We start from the raw sequence: 6,129 nt of genomic DNA, 5'->3' as shown, positions 1-6,129 counted from the left end.
AATAAACTATGATTAAAACCGAAAACATAGCCTCTGGAATCGATCCAAGCGGATGTTTAGAACTCCGGTTATGAGATATTTAACGTTTAAGCGAGCTGGTACTGACCAGAATCCAAACAGCGATTCGGAAGTCAGGTTTTGGTTAGTAGCCTTAAAATCTCGAGATAAAAATAAAAGTCTTCTGGACCGAAAGCTAATTCCGATCAGAAGATATAGTAATTGAAATATCATTAAAATTGACTTTTATGCCCCTAAACGCGCCGGAAAGCAATTGTCCGACATAACCCCATTAATCAATATTGATTGAGGGCTTTTGTTAGTTAGATAACAACAAACTTTTTTTATAGAGACAACTTACCCAAACGATGAATGGAACAAGAGATAATCGAGGTCAAAGTGGTCTTGAACATCAAAGTCAAACTGTAGATGAAAGAATTTGAACAATCTTTATGAAATTGATAAAGAAGAAGGGAATTTCGTGGGATATGGGGAGGATGGCTGGTATTGAAGTAATAATATAGGGTTTTATGATATGCATTGTTTAAATATTAAAGGTTAAGTCTTGTTTATTAGGAAACAGCTCGTTTAGGAAACCGAATAATTAATTAATGACAAAATCGGGTATAATAACATAGACATTTCGGCTTGGAACAAAATTGGACCTGCTATTACATTTCTTGGAGTTTAAGTAATTTAATCGAAAATAGGAAAGAATTGGCAAAATTAGTCTCCGCAGTTCCCGAAAATGCCATTTTTAACAGTTTTAAGCGATTTTAAAGGTTAAGGACTATTTGGCATGATTAACAGTTATGAAATTATAAAATATGTTAGACCAAGCTAAATACAAGTTTGAATTAGTTCAAAAAATCCGAATTACATTCCCGAATCGGTTAACGAAAAATCCAGGATGTTACATTTTACCTGATTGATGAAACAAAACCGGATCAAAGTAAGCAAATTGTCGTTCTGAAGGGACAATGGTTGTAACAACTTATTATCGTGTCTAAATAATAACATAACGTCCTAAAGGTGATGTGTCGAGGTGCAATCCTGTCACAATTTCAATGAAATGTAGAAAGCTAATGGTGGCCTTAAGAGTTGTATGTGCACATTCTAACTTTCTAGATCCACGGTCATCGATACCAATATGTTGATGCATACATGGTCACACATTGTAAAACAATACTACTTGTCTTGAATCCTTGATAATAAAAATGCAAACATGTGATCTAAATGCTAAATGTAATTATTTATATGTTCATGCAATCACATACAAGAAAGTTCAAACACGTAAATGAAGCAAAAGAATCAAGTATTGGACCAAAGCACGATGAACCATGTGACTTATGTATCGTGCATAGCCCCCCAAGGCGGATATAGAAACCGCGCCTAAACAAATTTGAAGAACAAAACATAAAACCACGGTTGATTGAGAGTTCTCAACATAAAATGATTTTTCATATGAAGTTTTAATCCTTACCACATGTATTTTGTTCTGCACAAAATAGAATAGACTCGGACCAAAATGTACCAGAAGCGTTATAGGTCATATAACTATATAACTAGAGGTTATAAGGAGATACCTTGTTGTAGCATCTCTTTGTAATTATTCTTTACTTGGGCTTGACGCCGGCCAATGGGTTAAAATTGAGATTATTAAAATCCAATATTCCAAACATAAAAACTTGAATTTTATGTTCAAGAAAATGTCTTAATATCTTCTAAAGAAAACGAGAGATTAAATAAATATATCCGTTAGCTAATTGAATAAATTTTGAAATGTATATGTTAGCTACTTACGTAACTTTTTGAAATATACGAAATATGATCCAATAACATGGAAAAAGTTAAAATGCAAAGGAAGACAAGAATGAGAAGTGTGAGAAGGATTTGTAGCCGCATAAAAAGCCCTTCAAAAATAATTTAAAAGATAATAAAAAAATCTTAACTCAAAAAAAAAAATAAGAAACAAAAAAATTTAAAAAACCAAAATATTTTCCCCGTCATTCCTGTTTCAAAAAAAAAAAAAGAAAAGAAAAAAGATACAATGCCAAAAATGAACAAACAACACAATGATAAATAAAAATAGACACAATATTCCGCAAAATATAGCAAAATGACGAAAAAAATATAACACAACGTTGAGTAAAAATATAACATAATATCAAGAAAAAAAAGACACAATCAATGACGAAAATAAACAAAAAACACAATGATAAATAAAAATACACTATGATATTTTTTCCTCAACATTGTGTATTTTTTTTTGTTGAACGAGGAAGACGGTGAAAACATTTTTGTGTTTTTACATTTTTCGTCTTTTTATTAAATTTCGAGTTATGATTTTTATTAATTTTTTATTATTTTTAGGGGTTTTTTTGTGCCTAAAAATCCTTCTCATCCTCCTCATTTTATCTCCCTTTGTAGAATTACATGACCCCCACTAATATTGATTTTATGATAATATAATGAATAAAATTTAATATGAAATGTACCCGTTACAAGATTGAATAAATTTTGAAATGTATCCGTTAACAACCTTAAGCATTCAATTCAAAATTTAAAATGTATCCGTTAGATAATTGAATAAATTTTGAAATGCATCCGTTAACAACCTTAAGCATTCAATTCAAATTTTGAAATGTATCCGTCAAGTAATTGAATAAATTTTAAAATGTATCCGTTGACACCCTAAAGCCTTAAAATTTGTTATAAATATGAAGGCTTACTTTTTAAAACCCGTAACCACTACAATCACCACACTGCGGCTTAACCATTCGCCATTGTCCTCACTCGAACTATCCACCAACTCCATCGTAGGTATTCTCATCATCCTTTGGATTTTAATCTTTACTCTAAATTTGATGCATACATAACTTTATAGGATTGAATTGCTGACGAATATTCACAAAAATATATTGCTCAATCTTTGTTTTTCCCTTTATGTATGTACTGATTTGACTAATAATTTTATATCTTTGGTATGATTATGTTTGGGCATTGAAATCAATTATTAACAATGAGGTATGGACAAGACTACTCCATTGTTGTCTGAATTGAATTCGTGTGCTATGCATACACTTAAAAACATGTGGAACAATTAAGGTTTTGTACAATCCATTATTTCTCTCTTGATTGTGGCTTTTAAAGAGAATTTATGAGGTTTTTATTGCATAAATCTGTTCTTAATTCAAATAGTTAGTTCATCATTGTACTTTGTATAGAACACGCCGTGTTACTTATTGCTTGATTGTAGTTTCTAAGAGTATTTATGAGGAATTCATTGTGTCAATTTGTTCTTAAATCAAACTAATTAATTGCTTCATCATTAGACTTTGCTATTCGTGACGGTTAGAAGCGGATGGTGAGGCCCAAAAGTCAGAAGTCACAATGACTACTGTACGGCAAAAGGAAAACGCGAAACGTGAGAAGATTAAAGAAGCAATGAATGCCATTGATCAAGTCTACCCCCAACTTTTGCAAGTAAACAGAATGAAGATGAAGGGGAAAAAGATTGCTTACTGTTTGGAGGCTGTCAAATTAATCAAACAAATGGTGAAATGGATGGAGTCCGTAAAGAGCTTAGGCCCCGTATGTGGTGTACCAGTTGTTCCTAGAAAGCGATCATATGAGGATTCTAACGATCGTGATCACAAGAACCTGAAAAAACCAAACCTGGTGGTGCAAACGGTTCAGAATAAATTTGGTAGAACCACTGATTTTACCGGCACAAGACCACCAAGTGGTAAGGTGAAATTTTGGGCTCCCAGAAGTACAAACAATGGTGGTGTCCACAAACCGAAAGTCACCACCACTGTAACTGTGAGGAAGCCGTTGAAGCCGTTAAACGGAGCTGACGCTAATGTTGTGAAGATGAACTCTCGCGTTAACATAAAGGAGAGTTCATTGAAGACTCAATCTTTTGAGCAAGACAAACTCAAAAGCAATAAGCAACCAGAAGTCAGCCGAAACAAACCTTCATCCAGCTCAAAGCCAGCTGGAAAGGTTAAGTTTTGGGACCCTCTAACTGCGGTTCATGGCCAACAACCAAAGGTCACCACCAGCATTCATGTATCAAGGGGAAAAACGTTGAAGAACTCGGAAAATATTGATCCAAATGGTGATCAAGCTAAAAGACTTCAACCAGAAGAATTGCGCAGAACCAAATCATCGTCCCAAAAATCAGCAGTCACGACTACTACACCGCTAAAGGAAACCGCAAAACGTGAGAAGATCAAAGAAGCAATGAATGTCTTTGATCAAGTCTACCGCCAACTTTTACATGAAAACCGAATGAAGATAAAAGGGGAAACAATTGCTCATTGGATAGTTCCTTTGGAAGCAGTCAAATTAACAAAACAAATGCTGAAATGGATGGAGCCTGTGAAGATCTTAGGCCCCATATGTGGTGTAAAACTCGGTGATAAGTTCAAATACCGGGCACAACTTAAGATGATCGGTTTGTATGTTGGAATCATTGTACACAAAAAAGAAAAAAAAAGAAAAATGAAGGATTATGTTCAAGTATCACTTAAATAGAGTGCATGGGCAGCCTACACTTCACCAAATGCTGAATGCTAGCTGCTGATATCAATTCTACCACCTCTGCACCTTTCATATGCTTGAATCTAGATTTGAGTTTAACAACCCTCTGTTATTTAGTATTTTTAACTATTTTTTCTTATGAACTACAGTTTGCATGTAATTGTATGACGATGTTATGAATATTTGAATAACAATAATTTGCAGAAAGTACAAATTGGACAACACTCAACCGGTTAACCCATCCCCCGTACATTTCTGTTAAAGTTTTATACGATTTCTTTATTCTGTTACATTTTTTTTTTACTTGGGAGCTTCTACGAATTAGAGGAAATTAAACAAGAATTTAACTTGGATAATGCGCATGGATCGTTGCCTACAAATCACATTTTATGGACAGGCAATTTTGCAGTCAAAGTCTGGACTTGTGGTGCTTTCTGAGGTCAAATTTTCAGTCGTTTGACATTTAAGAAAGATTGTGTTTTAATTTTTTTTCCAACTTTCTCATTAAGAAAACACTAGCATGGCTACATTACTGAATAATCCTTTCTTTAAGGATAATATCTTATTTTTAATTTACTTTGATAATATGTATGCAGAGTTGTTTTTGGCTTTGATAAATCTGGTCCTTACTTTTGAGTAATCTAACCTCCTTTTTTTTTTTTTAACTGTTAGTATTTAGTGTATTTTTTCCTCTAACTAATACAATTAGATGTAGATGAGAAAATTTGATGAACACGATCAAAATGAACGTAAACAGATGCCCTTGTGTGTGTCTGTTCGGTTCGTACACAAGTTTATATGCTGTTATAAAAACGTGCGGGTTAAATATGAATGTTAACAAAGTTGCTGAATAGTTTTGTGCTGACGCTTTTTTTAGGTTGTTTGGTATCAAGAGATTTGGCATCGAGAGTCCGACACAAGAAAACTCTTTAAGTTTGCATTGTTTTTCAATAAGTTTATAGTTATATGCACCAGAATATATGAAAAAAAGGATAGTTAACCTCTGGCCTTTACTAATAGTGTGCCTGTTAGTAAAAACAAAGGCAAGAAAGGGTTGCATAATTTGGTTGGAACATCGAATGGAATGACTTAACATAAATACTGATCAGGTGCAACAATATAGGTTGAGAAAAGGGATTAAACTGGAAGTAATTCGATTGACTGTTGCACCAATAATAAATCCTATTTATATATGGACTATTGCTTGTGAATCATCTTCCCTGACTGAAGAAACACTAATCGGACCCCAGGCAGATTACGGATAACCTGGGGGTTAAATAGATGTTTCCCACGAGGGGTTAGACCCGGCAAAGATGGTTCTTCTGATAACCTGCAAAACAGACACCGTGAGCTCGTCACTGAGAAGGGGGGGGGGTTCCTCCTTGTGACCACCCTCCGGCGTGAGAATCAGACTAGATTGCTCTTGAATATAAATGTATATTAAGAGATTGCTAGAGCAGATATCAGGTATAATATGTAATACGAGATAGTATATGATGATAAGATGATGAGATGAGATGATCATACCATTTGGGGTATTTATAGCCGAAGGTAGGTTTCCAAGAAGGTGTAGCCGGCTGAATA

Source organism: Bidens hawaiensis, unplaced genomic scaffold (assembly GCF_021521415.1).
Source record: "Bidens hawaiensis isolate Kalapana, Puna unplaced genomic scaffold, B.hawaiensis_p1.1 tig00002306_1, whole genome shotgun sequence".
Classification (NCBI taxonomy): domain Eukaryota; kingdom Viridiplantae; phylum Streptophyta; class Magnoliopsida; order Asterales; family Asteraceae; genus Bidens; species Bidens hawaiensis.
The sequence above is the reverse complement of the archived record's forward strand: the minus strand, read 5'-3'. Positions refer to the sequence as shown.